This window comes from Triticum aestivum, chromosome 1D, assembly GCF_018294505.1.
Source record: "Triticum aestivum cultivar Chinese Spring chromosome 1D, IWGSC CS RefSeq v2.1, whole genome shotgun sequence".
Classification (NCBI taxonomy): Eukaryota; Viridiplantae; Streptophyta; class Magnoliopsida; order Poales; family Poaceae; genus Triticum; species Triticum aestivum.
Genome location: NC_057796.1, coordinates 260,981,200 through 260,999,120, shown reverse-complemented (window position 1 = coordinate 260,999,120; position 17,921 = coordinate 260,981,200).

Genomic DNA, 17,921 nt, shown 5'->3' with positions numbered 1-17,921 from the left:
ACGGGTTTAAACCCATTAACATCGAATCATACTATGGAACAACAGATCCCGCGGTATGGATTGAGGATTTCCTCCTCCATATTCACATGGCTCGCGGAGATGACCTTCATGCCATTAAATACCTACCTCTCAAGCTCAAAGGGCCAGCGCGGTACTGGCTAAACAGTTTGCCAGAAAATTCTATTGGCATCTGGGAAGATTTGGAAGATGCCTTTCGAGACAACTTCCAAGGAACATATGTCCGGCCACCAGATGCCGATGACTTAAGTCATATTGTCCAGCAGCCCGGCGAGTCAGCCAGGGAGCTCTGGACTAGGTTCTTAGTTAAAAAGAACCAAATTGTCGACTGTCCGGATGCGAAAGCCCTTGCGGCCTTCAAACATAGCGTCCGGGATGAATGGCTAGCACGTCATCTCGGCCAAGAAGGACCTAAATCCATGACAGCCCTTACCGCTCTAATGACTCGCTTTTGTGCGGGAGAAGACAACTGGCTCGCTCGTAAAAGCAGCAACGCCAGCGACCCGGGCACTTCCGAAATTCGAGACGGCAACGGCAAGCCACGACGAACCGAACACAACAGTCGCAATAACAATGAAAGATCACGCGACACGGCAGTCAACGCCGGATTTAACAATCCAAAACCCGGTCAACGGAAGAAGCCACTGAAGGCAAACCAAGACGGACCATCCACCCTTGACAGGATATTGGACCGACCTTGCCAGATTCACGGCTACCCTGATAAGCCAGCTAATCATACCAACAAAAATTGTTGGGTCTTCAAGCAGGCAGGCAAGCTAAAAGCCAAGCACAAGGCGAGGAGGCCACCAGGCGATAAAGACGACGGAACAGCTCGCCAGCCGAACACCAGGGGCCAGAAAAAGTTTCCCTCCGAAGTTCGACCACTCCCGGAACGGAAATAGCAGTTCGGCTTCCGCCACCCACCTCCTATACTGGCAATATTTACACCGCACGTACATCACTATGCACTCAAGATACCATGGGCATCGGTGGAAGCACAATGCGGACAACCCTGCAAGCATTCCCGTAACGTTTTTTATCTGTTTTCCTTTTTTTCTTTCTTTATTATCTCTTAAAAACAGGTGACCAACAGGACAGCATCTACAACGGAATCTATCGGAGTTCGGATCCGTACACTCACCTAAGGGGCTACTTCCGTTAAGGAGTCCCCTCCCCGAGGACGGGCGGCGCAGACGTGTGACAGGAGGTCCAAAAATAACTTTTGTAGACCGCACTCTTTATTTTGAGCCTGTACTATGCCTTTTTTTCCTCCGCTCCCGACCCCGAGCATGTCAAATAGCCCGGTTTGTGGTTTTCCTTTTTATATATATACATGAATTTATCATTGGCATATTGCTCCGCTCCCAGTAAACCTCATCCGAACTAATCTTCCATACTCTTTTAACAATGAGTACGGCCTTAACGGCTGCCTTACAGATGCACCTCGGCATAACCTGCCAGGGGCTCGGTATGGGAACGAATGAGTTGGCAGTAAAAGTCCAAACAGCTCTATAGCGTACTTCGGCGTCGCAAGTTTGGCCTTATATGCATCAGCTCCGAATCATTGTCTTGGATCAATAGTTGGGTTGCCCGGCTCCTGTGCTTGCTACCCTATGTTCCGCTCTATCGGCTAGGGTAGTAAAGGGAGAACTACTGCGATTGTGCCCTGGTCTAAAGCGGATGAGCACCTCAGTAGAGAAAGCCGAAAACTGACTGTCATGATGCGGCGAGAGCTGGTCAACCACTTGACGACTTCTTCGAATCTTTAGCGATTCTCCGTGTCACACAAGGGATCTTTTTCAGATCAAAATATGTAAGGCACCATATTATAATACGCCGTATACATACCAGGGGCTATGTCATAGCCCCACCATAAAACTCCTATGGCTAAGTGAAAGTGTTAACGCCCTATAGTCCGATTGCCTGGTTCGCCGCATTATCACCTCCTTCATGGACCAAGACGTTGGATAAAGAGTGATTCAATGCTTTTCCGAACACCCCCGTACTTCCTACGAGGGGGCTAAAGCCGACGACCGGAAAACATTCAGATTACATCAAAACGGCCGCACAGGAGGAATACAAGCTTTTGAGCAAGACATGAAAATAGATTAACTATAAAGTTGTCTGTTACAACCCTTATACACATCACTCGAACATCATGTCTTTCGAGCATTGACCCTCTATCAAGCGGGCGGCCTCTAGGACGTCTTGAAAATAGTGCTCCGGTTCATAATGGTCCTTGCCCTTGGGTGGACTCTTCGCTGCAACATCGACGACCTTCATCTTCCCCCAGAACGTCTTGACTCGGGCAAAGGCCATCCGTGCACCTTCAATGCACGCCGACCGCTTCACAGCGTCAATACGCGGCACCGCGTCAACAAGACGTCGCACCAGGCCGAAGTAGCTCTTTGGAACAGGCTCATCTGGCCACAACCGGATTATGACGTTCTTCATGGCGTCGCTGGATATCCTATGAAGCTCGGCCCATTGGGACATCTGTTCATTCAGCAACAGAGTGCGCTTTGATGCGCCAAATTGTGACCAGAAAAGCTTCTCCGTTGCATACCCCTCTTGTGCTTGGTAAAATTGCGCCGCATCGAAAGAACTCTTCGGCAAGTCCAAAAATTCAGCTGGAGAACTCCAGACCTGGTTCAGCTGAGCATAGTCCGGATCGCCAAACTTAGTTTGAAGCAAAAAGGGCTTACCGGCCGCTATCTCCTTAGCCTGCCGAATCTCTTCACGAGCTGCCCTGGATTCAGACCGAGCTTCACTCGCCTCTCGTAAGGCCTTATCAAGTTCAGCCATTTTGGCTTTATTCTCCTTCTCAAGATACTCACAGCGGCTGGAAGTATTCTTCAATTCAAGCGCCAGTGCGGATATTTTCTCCTCATTTTGGCGCCGAGCTGCTTATTCGGCTCTTAGATCGGCCGATGCCTTTTCGGCAGCCGCATTACTACACCGGGCCTGCTCCTTGGCCCGGGCTAGCTCCGCCTAAAGAGCTTCAACGGCGGCAGAACCATCTGCATTCATGCACATTTTATATAAAACTCTTTTCAGCGTCAGGCTTAAATTACAAGCACATTGGTGTAAGGATTGCTCGAAATATATACCTTGCGAGTCGTCAAGACGCCTGTTGATCAACGCAATGTCATCCTCCGCAATATTCAGCTTTCGCTGTAGTTTGGCCACTTCCGTATTTCGGGTAGCCACAGGAGGGGAGGCAGCCTGTATTCCAAGTTAAATCAAGGTTAGTACCCGAGCATATCTTTTTTGATCCTCCGATCGCTTCCTTCGGAAGGCAATCCGAGTCTCAGGGGCTACTGCATATACAACAGGTGCATTCTGTCAATATTATTCAATTGGCAAAATTACATCACAAACCTGAAAACCTCTTAGAAGGCTCGTGAAGGCCTCGTTCAATCCGCTCTTCGCGGATAGAACCTTTTCGACCACCGTAACCACGGTGCTCCTCTGAAATGGACGCTTGTCGCAGCATGTCCGTCAGCATCTCCGGTGCTCCTGGGTCTTCGGGAACCGCCGCTGGAGTACGGCATTCCTTTGAAGGAATCTGCTTACTTGCCTCCAGAATCGTCTCCGGCTATAAACCGGACAGTTCGGGGCCGTCATTCTTGATTCCCGAACCCTGAGTGACAGAGGCACCACCTTCGGGTAACGCCTTCTTCATTTCCTGCACTACTTGTCGATCGGGAGGAGCCCTCCGGGACGATACCTCAGAATCATCGGCCCTGTTGGGCGAGGAGGCCGGAGAAGGCGTGTCACTCTCCATCATCTCCGGAAGAAGGTCTCCCGAGGAGGACGATTGAGAAACACTAGGCGTTAACCTGCGAGGATGTACATATGTCGGATGATTACTTCACTAATAGGAAAAGAATGAGGTATGTTTAAAGTGCCCCGGCTTCACTTACGGTTTGGCCAGAGGTTTGTCCTCATCATAAAGCTCTACGGCAACATTGCTTGCTTGGCCCAAGCCGCCCGACGATGGTGTTTTTCCTCTCTTAGAAGGTTTCCCCTCCTGATCTTTGGAAGCGGCCCTCTTCTTGCCATGGAGGGCTTCCTCTGCACCTTTGCCCTCAGGCAAAAGGGTTTCGGTTTCCCCGAACACAGCGTCTAATTTATCCTCAGGGCGGGGTCACCTCTGGTCTCCCTGTTCTCGCCCCCCTCTACACACACCTGGTACGGTGTCGGAGTCAGCATTCTCATCAGCAGGGCAGTCGCAGAGTCTTCGGGAAGGGGCGCCGGACACCAGATTAATACCGCTTTCTTTATCCAGTCCTGTATAGGGATGGATTGTTCAGTATCTTGTCAAGAGATGCTTGAATAGAAGGTGTTCGGAGATTGAATACTTACCGAAGTGTCTGGGTGATTGCAGTCAAGGCCAACATCTTCGGTGGTGTCCGGCCATTGCTCTCGTTCCCCGAAATATAATTTCCACATTCCTTCGTGCGTGGTGCCAAAGAAGTGCTGAAGAGTCCACTGCCCTTCTGGATTAAACTCCCACATACGGAGAGGCCGTCGCTGACATGGCAGGGTCCGGCGGACTAGCATAACTTGAACGACGTTCACAAGATCGATGCCCTTCTCGGTAAGGCTTCGGATGCGACTTTGCAGAGTCTGCACTTCATTGACGGATCCCCAGTCCAATCCCTTATTGATCCATGAAGCAAGCTGAATTGGAGGGCCGGGTCGGAACGTAGGCATAGCCGCCCACTTGGAGCCACGCGGCTCGTTGATATAAAACCACCCCTGCTGCCATAGGTCAGAAGACTTGGCGAAAGATCCTTCAAACCAAACCGCGCTGGCAAGCTTGCCTATTATGACGCTGCCGCATTCTGCCTGCTCCTCCTTTGTCACCTGCGGCCTCACGTCAAAGGTCTTGAGCCACAAACCAAAGTGCAGAGGGGTCCAGAGGAAGGACTCACACGTGACGATAAATGTCGAGATGAGAAGAATAGAGTCCGGGGCCAGATCGTGAAAATCTAGCCCATAGTAAAACATGAGCCCCCGGACGAAGGGTTAAGCGCGAAATCTAACCCGTGGAGGAAGTGGGACACAAATACTACCCTCTCGCCGGATTTGGGGTAGGGATAACCTGCCCCTTTGCGGGAAGCCGATGAAGGATTTCTGGGGTCAGATACCTCGCCGCGCGGAGCTTCGCAATATCCTCCCCTGTGACAGAAGAAGCCACCCACCGGCCTGGACGGCTGGATCCGGACATGATTGGGGCTAGTGGTGATTGGAACCTGTCGTGGAATTGTCACGGCAGATGTCCTCGAGCTAGGACTTAGTCGTGGAGCCATCGCAACTAGGAAGCTTGAAGGGGTTAATGCGGGACAAGGAACACAAGGGTTTATACTGGTTCGGCCCCTTACGGTGAAGGTAAAAGCCTACGTCCAGTTTGAGGTGGTATTGATTAGGGTTACGATCACCAGGGAGCTAAACAGCTATCCCGGCTCTCGATGAGATTATTGTCGCCCTTAAACCACTGCCGGGTCGTCCCTTTATATAGGGAGGCTGACGCCCAGCATCCCTTAGAGTCCCGGCCGGCTCATAAGAGTGTCCGGCTCGGACTCTCAACTATACTTGCCTTACACTACAAGTTCTACCATAATAATGATTGTAGCTACGGGCCTTAAGCCATATCCGGGTCTCAGCCCATCTCTGGCCCATCGTCTTCAAACTTGGCTCCGGGCTTCTGGCAATGACCACGCGAGTAACCCGGCCCCTCCAGGCGGGTAACTCTAAGGTCTATATCCTCAACATTAGGCCCCAGATTGATTTGAGCCGGCTCATGTCAATCTTCAACTCTTCTGACAGAAAAATCTCCGGCTTACCATTCATGTGAAGGCCATAACCCGGAGTGACGTCATCCTCTGGACTCCGGATAATCCGCCATGACGTCATCCTCCATTACGTCCGTTTTTTACTCCGCCAGATCCGCAACGGATCTTTGCTATTACTGTCATTCCGAAAATCGAGGCGTCGTGGGGGGGAGATAACCACGCCGTGGTCTCCTTGAATCTCGCGCCCACTTATGACCTTGCCTTATAAATAGGCCGGCCCGACGGGCTCTTCTCACGCTCCCTTCTTCCTCCTCGCGCCGCTGCCTTTCTCACTGAGCTCGCACTCCGCCGCCGTCGTCTCGCCTCCGGTCTTTGTCAACCTCGGCCGCTGCATCACCCTGACTCGGACCAGATAAACGGCGGCGACTCCCGCACCTCTTCGGCTCCGGTAAGTTCTCACCACCCCGTAGAGTAGATCTGCAGTAGAGTTCATCCACGTTCTTCGTGTTCGTCACCATTGCCCATAAGTTCGGTAGTTCTCCTAGTTATTGCTCCTGCTTGATGTTAGTCCTGCATAGAACTAGTGCGGTGGTTGCTTAAGATCCATTTCACACGCAAGTAGCCTTCCTTGAACTGCATAAGAACTCTGTTTGAACCCAAGAACTCCCTCACTGCTGTTTCTAGGTCTAGAAATTTTTCCTTTTGCCCGACCATTTTGATCCAAAAAAGTTACTGCAATATGTGAAACCTGTTTTACCACACTTAGTAAAAACTGCTACCATTGAATCTTGGCGGCTTACAATTCCGGTTTAAAGAAACCACGCGACGTAGAATCTTCCCGCTTAAAGGAAACCATGCTTCATAGAATCCTCTGGCTTAAATAACCCACTGTATTTGAGTATATACCATTAGTCCCCTTCATAAGCCGCCACCGTAGTTTTCAACTGTAGATCTCCGGCTTATAATTAACCTGGACATTTTTCCTTTTTGTCATAGACCACCAACTTTCACCATGCCTCCCAAGGCTCCCATCACTTGCAACTGGATGAGGTCCAACGTCACCAACGAGACCCTAGCCAATTTTGTTAAGTCCGGATATTTGCCTAAGAAGGAAATCATGTCCTACCGTGCCCCTGACCCGTCGGAAGAGAGACCACAGCCAAAAGACGGGGAGGTGGTGATTTTCGCAGATCATATGAGCCGGGGCTTCGCACCGCCCGGCTCAAAGTTTTTCAGGGACGTGATCAACTTCTTCGACTTGCGGCCTCAAGATATAGGACCCAACTCCGTATCCAACATCTGCAATTTCCAAGTCTTCTGCGAGGTTTACCTTGGAGAAGAGCCGAGTCTGCTGCTCTTCAGAGAGCTGTTTTACTTAAACCGTCAGAATGAGTGTGCCAATGGGCCAAGTCTGGAGTTAGGCGGCATCTCCATCCAGCGGCGTAGGGACTGTCTTTTCCCTTACACAGAGCCGCCGAGCCACCCAAAGGATTGGAACATGACTTGGTTCTACTGCCAAGATACATCCCCGGCTGACGAAAGCCCGCTGCCCGGCTTTTGCCCAACACGTCTAGAGCCGACTCACCCACTGTCGGACAAGCTGACTCCAGCGGAGCGCCAGCCTCTGCTTCCTACTATCAATAAAATCAAGGCCCTCCTGGGCAACGGTCTGAACGGAATCGACCTGGTCCGGGTCTGGATCTCATGGCGGGTGATCCCATTGAGCCGCCGCCCCGGCTTAATGTGTGAGTACACCGGGTGAAAGGATGACCCTCAGAGGCACAGTCGCAATGATCTTCCAGAAGACGTTGCAGAGGAGGAGACCAAGGCTCTTTTAAACGAGAGCCTGGCAGACTGCGGAAGGACCGGGTTAGCCCCCTTCTGCAAGACCAACCCAGCCCCAGCGGTAAGTCGCTGACTTTAATGTTTTATCTCCTTCTGCATATAACCTGCATCTGAACCGTTTTGAGAATTCATCATTGTATTTTTCAGGCTGATGATAAGTTCTGGCGGGTCAAATATGACCATGAGGCGGCCAAGAAGGCCAGGAAGGCGAAGAAAGCCGCCAAGAAAGCCGCCCCTCGCAAAAAAGGAAGCAGGCCTACTGCTTCGGAGCTGATGCAATTAAGCGACAGCTCCGAGTCAGAGGTAACCCCCAAGCCTTTAAATTCTTGCTGTACTTGTTATTTGTTTCTGTTTTCCTTATCAACACTTGCTCATTGACAGGATGACACCGGCGCCAGTAACCCGGTGGTTGAAGAGGTAATGTCACTTTCCTCCGACTCGGAGCCCTTGCCACAGCTGAAAGTCCGAAGGGTAACCCGGAAAGTAAGCTTTTCACATCCTTTAGCTTACCAAGACCCTCAATTTATTTTGAAGCGACAGGTTCATGAAAGCCGGCGTCACACCCGGACCAACAAGGACACCGATCTCTCCGCCGGGTTACCCGACGCAACAAGGAAGCGTCGAACTGAGGTTTTTTCTCACTTGTACCCTTTTCATCCGTTGGCGGGTGTTATCCGTCAGCCACTCAATTCTTCTGACTCCAATTATCAGGAGACCTCCCCTTCTTCGGGCGACTCTATGCAGTCAAGTCTTCCGACTTTCAAGACCGCGCCCGGGTAATGACAACCATCTTACATTATCTTTGTCTGTACTTACTCTTTGTGTGCTTAACACTTCTGTCTTTTCAGTGCCCAGGCAAAACTCACCAAAAGAGCAAAGAAGACCAGATCAGTCGGAGTGCCGGATTTGCCTGAGCCGGATGTGATGGTTCAAGAACCACCAGCTGCCTCCGCCCCCGAAGCTACCACTCCAATGGACACAGCACCTGAAACCACTGCCCCAACTACCAAGGCAACGACCGAAGCTTCGGTTAACCCGGAGGCCTCCGGCTCAGCTCCACCAGCAGACGACCCGGACGTGGTAATCACCCGGACGGAGTTCGTTGAGCCGGGGAGACCGACCGTGCTGGCCAAATGCTCCGCGAAGGGGGAGTTGCTGCAGCCCCCCCGGGTGAACCTGGACCTCTCCGACTACACCAACTTGAGCATTGGAGAGCTCGTCTCTGGCTACATCAGCTAGGTGCACAAGAGCCGGGACGCGGAGGTTGCCATGGTAAACCAGATCCAACAAAAATCTGAGGTATTCTTCTGTTGTCTTCTTACTTACTGCATAGTTACCTTTGCCATGCTAGCCCCCAAGTCGACGACTTATGATTGAATATGTTGTAGACTTAAGTTCCAGCTTACTCAACTGAGCCGGCAGTATGTAGATAGATACATTCAATATGCATTAGCCCCCAAGTGCCAAGTGTCTTTGCTTGGAAAGTGCTTGGGACTTATATAGTAACTGCTCATGTCATAACCCGGAAATTTATACAGGCTGTGGGCAAGAAACTAGAGGCGGACCTTGCGGATCTCAAGAGCCGGCTGAAGATGCAGGAGATGGAGACCCGGAAGGCAAACGCCAAGTTTGTATCCAGCATTGCCACGCAAGAAAAGTTGAAGACCGAGTTTGATGCTGAGAGAAAAGCCTGGGCCGAAGAGAAGGCCGCACTGGTGACCCGGATGGAACAGGCGGAGAAGGCTCTCTCTGAGAAGACCGCTGAGCTCTCCGGCCTAAAGCGCCAGGTTTCCCAAATGGGGGCCGCCATCTTCGGTAAGTCGCCTCACCAACTTTCATCAATGTCAGAAAGTTTATATCTCAGTATTCATCCTTGCCGCCGGCTTATCTGATTTTGTTAAACAGGTCCCAGAAGTGCCAACCTTAACCAGAGTGTGGTCACCAAGCTAAAGGCCGTGTATACCCTGGTGGAACAGCTCTACACCGGGTGATAGTGTGCCTTAGCTGTGGTGGCCCTATCCAACGAGGTGCCAACTCATCTGGCCGAAGTCCTGCGCCGGCTCGCCGTTCTGCCTCAGCGGATCCAAGAGCTGCGACGGGCCTCCGCGAGAGCCGGAGCAATCGCCGCGCTGAGCCGGGCCAAGGCATTCCTGCCGGAGCTAGACCCGGCAGACATCGCCCTGGGTTATCCAAGCCTGAAGGAAGACGGCTCAGCGTTCGATCAGAAGGACTTCACGGCGTGCGTGAAGGTTGTACGCCCGATGGCCACCCTCATCGGGAATGACACAGATCTGACCAAATACCAGCGGGGTTATGACGCGGAGAATCAGAGGATTCCAACTTCTCGCTATGAAGCCCTCAACCTGATCCCGCCGGCTCGTCAGCACACCTTCGCCCCGGAGATTGACCCGGCCGGGTTAATTGATGAGGAAGCCCAGTTCGAGGCTCTCAGCGGCATCGACTGGAAGTCATCAACCTTCCTAGTCTTGGGATCAGCCGGAGGAGAGGACAGGAACGAGCCGGAGACTTCTACTCAGCGGGCATCGTAACTCGGCTGTCGGTTTACCAAACAATGCTCCACCCTTGTTAGATTTGATGAATTTTGTAATAGAATAGGTGCAACAGTTCATTTCTGCCATGCCATCGTGCACGTATTGAATGCGAAAGTCCTTTGAAGTTGTCTCTTTGATATATCTCCGGGTTATAACCATCCCTTCGTTTTTCTCAACCTCAAAGAGGTGCCTTTAAATAACCTGCATAGAAAGGCAAATCACAAGTCTCAAGGCAGCTTACCGCCCTGAGAATCAGGTGTTTTGGATAGATAACCCGGAATATGAAACAAAAAAGACTGGTCCTCAATTATATCCTTAACACAGCCGTAATAATACACTTAGTGGCCTGTAAGCATACTTCCGGTTTAGATAACCCGGGTAACAAGGTTGGTATCTTAACTCCGATTTACCTGTCGTAATGACACCCATGGCGTTCAACGAACACTGTAAATCAAAGTTAAGCCGGTAAAGTGAGACCCGGCCGTACACACCTTGACATAATCAGAGTAAACTTGTGATAAAGCAGAGGAACTTTAGGGGCTTCCGGTTCGAATACGACCAGAGACCCGGCCCAAAGGGGTTAAGCCAAGATTCGGATACGATCATATAGCCCCCAGTGGGTGTGGCGATGCCAATCAAGAGGGTACCGACAGCTATGTTCTCTTTGGTTCGAATACGACCCATGTTTGAACAGGAAGCCCCCAAGTGACTTTTAGAATTGTTTAACGACGCTGATTCGAATACGATCCACGTCGGTTCTTAGAGGGGGTAAACCATGATTCAAATATGACCAAAGGTAACCTCCCAATGAGCTCGGCACTTTGCCAATCAAATGGGTATCGACAGCTATGTTCTCTTTGGTTCGAATACGACCCATGTTTGAACAGGAAGCCCCCAAGTGACTTCACCGCTTACGGCTAGATTCGAATACGATCATAAGCCGGATCCTCCTTTAAGTCATCATGTAAACAACACGTGCATATTTGGAGGAGAAAAAAGGACAAAGGTCCTGCTTTATTGCTTATCATAATATATACATGGCTGAGAGAAATATGTACACCACGAGAGCCGGTGGCTCAAGTGTAGTAAGGCCGAAGCTGAGCTATGTTCCACGGCCGACGGGTCTCTTCCTCAGACTTACGTGAATCTTTGTGCTCCCGAATGTCAATGAGGTAATATGACTCGTTGTGCAAGTTCTTGCTGACCACAAAGGGCCCTTCCCAAGGTGGGGATAACTTGTGTGCATCTGTTTGATCCTGGATGAGCCGGAGCACAAGGTCGCCTTCCTGGAAGACCCGGGATTTGACCCGGCGGCTATGATAACGGCGCAGGTCTTGTTGGTAAATCGCTGACCGGGCTGCTGCCACATCGCGCTGTTCATCCAACAAGTCAAGAGCATCTTGGCGCGCCTGTTCATTATCCGTCTCAACATAAGCCGCCACGCGAGGTGAGTCGTGACGGATGTCGCTGGGGAGGACTGCTTCTGCTCCATAAACCATGAAGAAAGGCGTGAAGCCTGTAGATCTGTTAGGAGTAGTATTGATGCTCCATAAGACGGAGGGCAACTCCTCCACCCAACAACCCGGCGTCCGTTGCAAAGGGACCAAAAGCCGGGGCTTGATGCCCTTCAGAATCTCCTGATTAGCTCCCTCAGCTTGACCATTGGATTGAGGATGAGCCACTGAAGAAACATCAAGTCGGATATGCTCTCGTTGACAAAACTCTTCCATGGCGCCTTTGGAAAGATTGGTGCCATTGTCAGTTATAATGCTGTGCGGAAAGCCAAAGCGGAAAATCACCTTTTTCATAAATTGAACCGCCATGGCTGCATCGCACTTGCTAACTGGCTCAACTTCTACCCACATTGTGAATTTGTCGACTGCCACCAAGAGGTGGTTCTTCTTATCCTTGGACCGTTTAAAAGGCCCCACCATATCAAGCCCCCAGACCGCAAAGGGCCAAGTGATTGGGACCATCCTCAACTCCTGAGCCGGCACGTGAGCCCGTCGTGAGAACCTTTGGCAACCATCACATTTACTGACCAAGTCCTCTGCATCAGCATGAGCCGTCAACCAATAAAAACCATGACGGAAAGCCTTGGCCACAAGGGATTTTGAGCCGGCATGATGGCCACAATCCCCTTCATGGATCTCACGCAAGATCTCTTGACCTTCCTCAGGGGAGACACAACGCTGAAATGCCCCTGTAATACTGCGATGATGCAACTCGCCATCGATAACGATCATTGACTTAGCCCGCCAGGTTATTTGCCTGGCCGAAGTTTCATCCTCAGGCAACTCTCCCCGGGTTATATAAGCCAGATACGGCATTGTCCAGTCTGGTATGACATGAAGAGCCGCCACCAGTCGTGCCTCGGGGTCAGGGATAGCCAAGTCTTCCTCTGTAGGCAACTTAACCGAAGGGCTATACAGGACGTCCATGAAAGTGTTAGGCGGCACCGGCTTTCGCTGAGAGCCCAGCCGGCTTAGAGCATCAGCCGCCTCGTTCTTCCTGCGATCAATGTGCTCCACTTGGTAGCCCTGAAAGTGCCCAGCAATGGCATCAACCTCGCGGCGATAAGCCGCCATGAGAGGATCCTTAGAATCCCACTTGCCTGATACTTGTTGAGCCACCAAGTCTGAGTCACCAAAGCACCTTACCCGGCTTAAGCTCATCTCCTTAGCCATCTGAAGACCGTGGAGCAAGGCCTCGTACTCAGCCACATTATTAGTGCAGGGAAACATCAACTGTAGCACATAATGGAACTTGTCACCCTTAGGGGAAGCCAATACAACGCCAGCCCCCGAGCCCTCCAACTGCCTGGACCCATCAAAGTGAATAGTCCAATAAGTGTTATCCGGCTTTTGCTCGGGCACTTGTGACTCTGTCCAATCATTGATGAAATCCACCAAGGCCTGAGATTTAACAGCAGTGCATGGCACATATCTGAGACCATGAGGTCCAAGTTCTATAGCCCACTTAGCAATTCTCCCTGTGGCCTCTCTGTTTTGAATGATATCGCCAAGGGGAGCAGAGCTGACCACAGTGATGGGATGACCCTGAAAATAATGCTTAAGTTTCCGGCTTGCCATGAATACACCATATACCAGCTTCTGCCAATGCGGGTACCGCTGCTTGGACTCAATGAGCACTTCGCTGACATAATAAACCGGCCGCTGAACCGGATGCTCCTTACCCTCCTCCTTGCGCTCCACCACAATAGCCACACTGACGGCTCGTGCATTTGCCGCCACATACAGTAGTAAGGGCTCCTTATCAACCGGAGCAGCAAGGACTGGGGGCTCTGCCAGCTGCTTCTTCAAATCCTCGAAGGCGGTGTTAGCTGCATCATTCCAGACAAAGTTATCAGTTTTCTTCATCAACTGATATAAGGGCATGGCCTTCTCACCCAAACGGCTTATAAACCGGCTTAACGCAGCGACGCGACCCGCCAAGCGTTGAACGTCATTTATACACGCCGGCTTAGCCAGGGAGGTGATGGCCTTGATTTTCTCCGGGTTAGCCTCAATGCCTCTGTCAGAAACCAAGAAGCCCAAGAGTTTGCCTGCAGGAACACCAAAGACACACTTGGCCGGGTTAAGCATCATCTTATAGACCCGGAGATTATCAAAAGTTTCCCTTAAATCATCTATCAGGGTTTCCTCTTTGATGGATTTAACCACAATATCGTCCACGTAAGCGTGAACATTGCGCCCAATCTGTTTATGAAGACAGTTCTGTACACAACGCTGGTAAGTCGCCTATGCACACTTGAGTCCAAAGGGCATAGACACATAGCAGAAGGCTCCAAAGGGAGTGATGAACGCCGTCTTCTCCTGGTCCTTAACTGCCATCTTAATCTGATGATAACCGGAATAAGCATCCAAGAAACTTAAACGTGCACAACCTGTCGTAGCATCAATGATTTGATCAATACGGGGGAGGGCAAAAGGATCAGCCGGACACGCTTTGTTCAAGTCCGTGTAGTCCACACACATCCGCCAGGTGCCGTTCTTCTTGAGTACGAGCACCGGGTTAGCCAACCACTCTGGGTGAAAAACTTCAATGATAAACCCGGCTGCCAAGAGCCGGGCTACTTCTTCGCCAATAGCTTTCCGCCTTTCCTCATTAAACCGCCGAAGGAACTGTCTGACCGGCTTAAATTTCGGATCAACATTGAGAGTATGCTCAGCGAGTTCTCTAGGTACACCTGGCATGTCAGAAGGTTTCCACGCGAAGATGTCCCTATTCTCACGGATGAACTCGATGAGCGCGCTTTCCTATTTTGGATCCAGATTTGCACTGATGCTAAACTGCTGAGATGAGTCACCTGGAACAAAATCAACAAGTTTAGTCTCGTCAGCTGATTTAAATTTCATTGCCGGCTCTTGCTCTGTGGTTGGCTTTTTCAGAGAGGTCATATCTGTTGGTCAACATTGTCTTTGTAAAACTTCAACTCCTCTGTAGCACACACAGATTCTGCATAAGCCGCATCACCCTCCTCACACTCCAGAGCCACTTTCCGGCTGCCGTGAACCGTAATAGTCCCATTGTGGCCCGGCATCTTGAGCTGTAAGTACACATAACACGGTCGTGCCATGAACTTGGCGTAAGCCGGCCGCCCAAATATAGCATGATATGGACTTCTTATCTTGACCACCTCAAAGGTTAATTTCTCCACCCTGTAGTTGTTCTCATCCCCAAAAGCCACTTCCAATTCGATCTTGCCGACTGGATAAGCCGACTTACCAGGTACCACACCATGGAAGATAGTGTTTGACTGGCTGAGGTTCTTATCAACCAACCCCATACGGCGAAAAGTCTCATAATAGAGGATGTTGATGCTGCTGCCTCCATCCATGAGCACCTTTGTGAACTTATATCCTCCCACCTGAGGAGCCACCACTAAGGCCAAGTGGCCCGGGTTATCCACCCGGGGAGGGTGATCCTCTCTACTCCACACTATAGGCTGCTCAGACCACCGCAAGTAACGTGGGACCACCGGCTCAACAGCATTCACAGCCCTCTTATGAAGCTTCTGATCTCGCTTGCACAGACTAGTGGTAAACACATGATACTGTCCCCCACTAAGCTGCTTTGGATTGGTCTGATAACCCCCCTGCTGCTGTTGATGACCCTGGCCAGACTGTTGATTAAAGCCCCCTTGACCGTTCTGAGGACCGGAATTTGAGCCGCCGCCCGGGCCATGAAAGCCGCCAGCGCCTGAGCCGCCGCCCAGGCCATTGTAATTCTTAAAGGCCTTCATGATCGCGCAATCCTTCCATAGATGAGTCGCTGGCTTCTCTATAGAGCCATGCCTTGGACAAGGTTCATTCAACAGCTGCTCCAGCATTGGACCTGACCCGCCGCCTCGGGGAGGGGGCCTCCCCTTGCGTCGCTGGTTATTACCTTGGGAGTTGGCGTTGGCTACAAACTCCAGGCTGCCATCGGCCTTGCGCTTGCCTCCTCCTTGGTTTCCCGGGTTAAACTGAGGACCCTTGCCATTGCCGTTCTTCTTTCCCTTCCCTGTCCTTTCATCATCTGAAGGGGGATCCTTGGTACCATCGGAATCGGCGTACTTGACAAGAGCCGCCATTAGTGTACCCATATCGGTGCAGTCGCGTTTAAGCCGCCCGAGTTTCATCTTTAGGGGCACAAAGCGACAGTTCTGTTCCAACATTAAGACTGCAGAGCCGGCATCCATCTTATCTGATGAATGTATGATCTCCTTGACCCGGCGAACCCAATGGGTCATGGATTCACCCTCCTGCTGCTCACAGTTAGTCAAATCCACAATTGACATAGACTGCCTACAGGTATCTTTGAAGTTTTGGATGAACCGGGCTTTCAGCTCAGCCCAAGACCCAATGGAATTCGGTGGTAGCCCTTTCAACCAAGTGCGGGCAGTCCCATCTAACATCATGGTGAAATACTTGGCCATGGCCGCCTCACTGACCTCCAGCAGCTCCATAGCCATCTCATAACTCTCGATCCAGGCTGCGGGTTGTAAGTCAGCTGTGTAGTTAGGCACCTTCCTAGGGCCCTTGAAGTCCTTGGGTAGACGTTCATTACGGATAGCTGGCACTAAACAAGGGACACCCCCGGTCCTGGTAGTGATACCCACATCAACGGAAGTCGTCGGATAAGCCGGGGGGGTCTGGTAAGCCGTCAACTGAGGTACTTGCTCCGCCTCTTGCCGTGCTTGGTCTGCTGCGTAAAGGGCTCCATTATGAGCCGGGCCATGGCCAGGGGGCGGGTCATGGCGTCGGACGTTACTTGAGCCGGTTGCTGAGACCATGTGCCGACTGTAACTCGGGCTCTGGCCTGGACGAGGGGTCGAGTGGATCCTGTCCCGGCTGTAGGAGTATGCCTCTTGCTGCGCCAGTGCTGTCTGAAGGAGTACCCTGACCCGGCGGGTCTCAATAGCCGTCGGAGAGTCGCCGTCAACTGGTAGAGCCGCCAGCCGCGCTGCCGCAGCGACCATGTTCTCCAGCGGGTTATTATAATGACCCGGGGGTATTGGCACATACTGCGGCGGGGCAGGGGGCACCTGGGGAGGCCCCATCACTCGTGGCTGAATAAGGGGTCCAGACCCGGGCGCTATGACCCCTGGCGGGTTACTAGACCCTGCACCTGGCGTGTTGAAGAGGTTGCGTGGATCGTAAACCGGTGGGAGTCGAGACTGGGCCTTTTGATGCCTCCTTCTCATGACCTCATTGGTCGCGTTCTGATCCATCGTGAGTTGGAAGGACTGCGCCTGAATCAGCTGAGTCTGGGCATCGAGAGCCGCCCGCTCCGCAGCCAGCCTGATCCCTTCCGCTGCAAGATCCTCTTTAGCTTTTATCAGATCCAATTTTAACTGTGCCACCTCCGCATCATGCTGAGCTTGATCCGCGGGGTCAACCATGGCGGTTAACAGGGCCGTCATCTTGTCCGTGAGATCCATTAGCACCTGAGCCGGAGAAGGCACCGGGTTTCCCGCTCCAGCAGCGGGGTTCTGAACAGGCTGCGCACCAGTCATAAAAACTCCAACCTGACTTGGCGGCTCAAAAAGGTCCGGAATACTGTCACCATCGGAACAACCCATGAGCCTGCCATCTTGAAGTTGGTACAATGAGTTTGACTCATCGGTGGCCGACTCGCCGTCAGAGCCGGCGGCCGTCCCATCACCAGATCTAGATTGATCGGAGAGTCCTCCATGGATACATCCCACAAAAGCATGCCTTAAGGCAGGCCGGGCCTGGGCGGGTCGCGCAAGCTGAGCCGTCTCGATGAGATCAGCGCAGAGACCCGGCTCAGGGCCCGGCTCACCAATCTTGCCAATGAAAACGTGAATTCCGCCGAAGGGGACCCGGTACCCGTACTCAATTGAGCCGGCGTCGGGGCCCCAGTTTGCATCGTCGATGTAGAGTTTGCCGCGACGACTGTTGGTCATCCGGCCCATAGTGTATCCCTTGAGCCCTTCGAAGCTGCCCTTCAAGAACTCAAATCCACCGTGCGCTGGCCCCACGGTGGGCGCCAACTGTCGTGGAATTGTCATGACAGATGTCCTCGAGCTAGGACTTAGTCGTGGAGCCATCGCAACTAGGAAGCTTGAAGGGGTTAATGCGGGACAAGGAACACGAGGGTTTATACTGGTTCGGCCCCTTACGGTGAAGGTAAAAGCCTACGTCCAGTTTGAGGTGGTATTGATTAGGGTTACGAT